This window comes from Hippocampus comes, unplaced genomic scaffold, assembly GCF_001891065.2.
Source record: "Hippocampus comes isolate QL1 unplaced genomic scaffold, H_comes_QL1_v1.1 C16745812, whole genome shotgun sequence".
Lineage (NCBI taxonomy): Eukaryota > Metazoa > Chordata > Actinopteri > Syngnathiformes > Syngnathidae > Hippocampus > Hippocampus comes.
The window spans coordinates 1-785 of NW_017838162.1; the positions used below are offsets into that span (position 1 = coordinate 1).

Genomic DNA, 785 nt, shown 5'->3' on the forward strand with positions numbered 1-785 from the left:
AAAAAAAAAAAAAAGTGATCTACCTTGTCTTGTTTTTTCTCTCTGGCTTTCAAAACCATCTTCATGTATTTCTCCAAGGGATTTTCACTCGGGACTTGTGCTTCCTGCGTCTTGTCCCAATCTCCTTCCTCATTTTTCCTTGCCTCCTCCTCCTCCTCCTCCTGTTGTTGTTGTTGTCGCAAAAGCTAGGAGGGCACACGTGCAGTCAATGAGTGCCACAAGTAGTTTAGACAGAAACAAACAAAAAGAGAGGACTAATCAGTTAGTTACAGTTTCTTTCTCCAGTCTCTCCGCTTCCTGTTGTTCTCTCTCTCTGGCCTCCTCTTGCTCCCGTCGCCTCACTTCTTGCCTTTCTTTTCTCTCTCTTTCCCATCGCTGTTCCTCATCCTCTTTATCCTCACCCTCTGAGGCCGTTGAGATTTGGAGGGATTCTGGAACAAATAAAGTATTACATTGTGTGGACCTTACATGTACTCGTCAGCTGTTCTGGTCACTCACCTATTTGGCCCCGTGACTCAGCCGCGGCTTCCGGGAGGTCCCGTGGGGACTGTGGGCAGGGGACAGAGGGGCCACCGGGGGCCTCGGAGGAGTAGAGAGGGACGGCAGTGTCCAAGAGAAGCTCTGGAATGTGCCCGGGTTCTAGAGGGAGACATGCACAAAGGGATCTTTTATGCTTTGCCCACCGCCCCTCCTAAACAAGGCCAGAAAAGCTGTACAGGCTTTTTTTCTTCTTTCTTGTGTGTGAAGCTTTGCTCAAAAACACACACACACACACACACACACAC

At 49.2% G+C, this 785-nt stretch overlaps 1 long non-coding RNA gene across 1 annotated transcript; it reads right to left on the reverse strand.

Moving 5' to 3' along the window:
* Positions 1-39: 39 nt before the first annotated feature.
* Positions 40-703, reverse strand: LOC109509060 (uncharacterized). The gene is made up of 3 exons (XR_002166853.1): positions 499-703; positions 271-431; positions 40-185 (listed from the first exon to the last, which is right to left on the reverse strand). It is a non-coding gene; the product is annotated as an uncharacterized LOC109509060 (long non-coding RNA).
* Between the last annotated feature and the right edge of the window lie 82 nt (positions 704-785).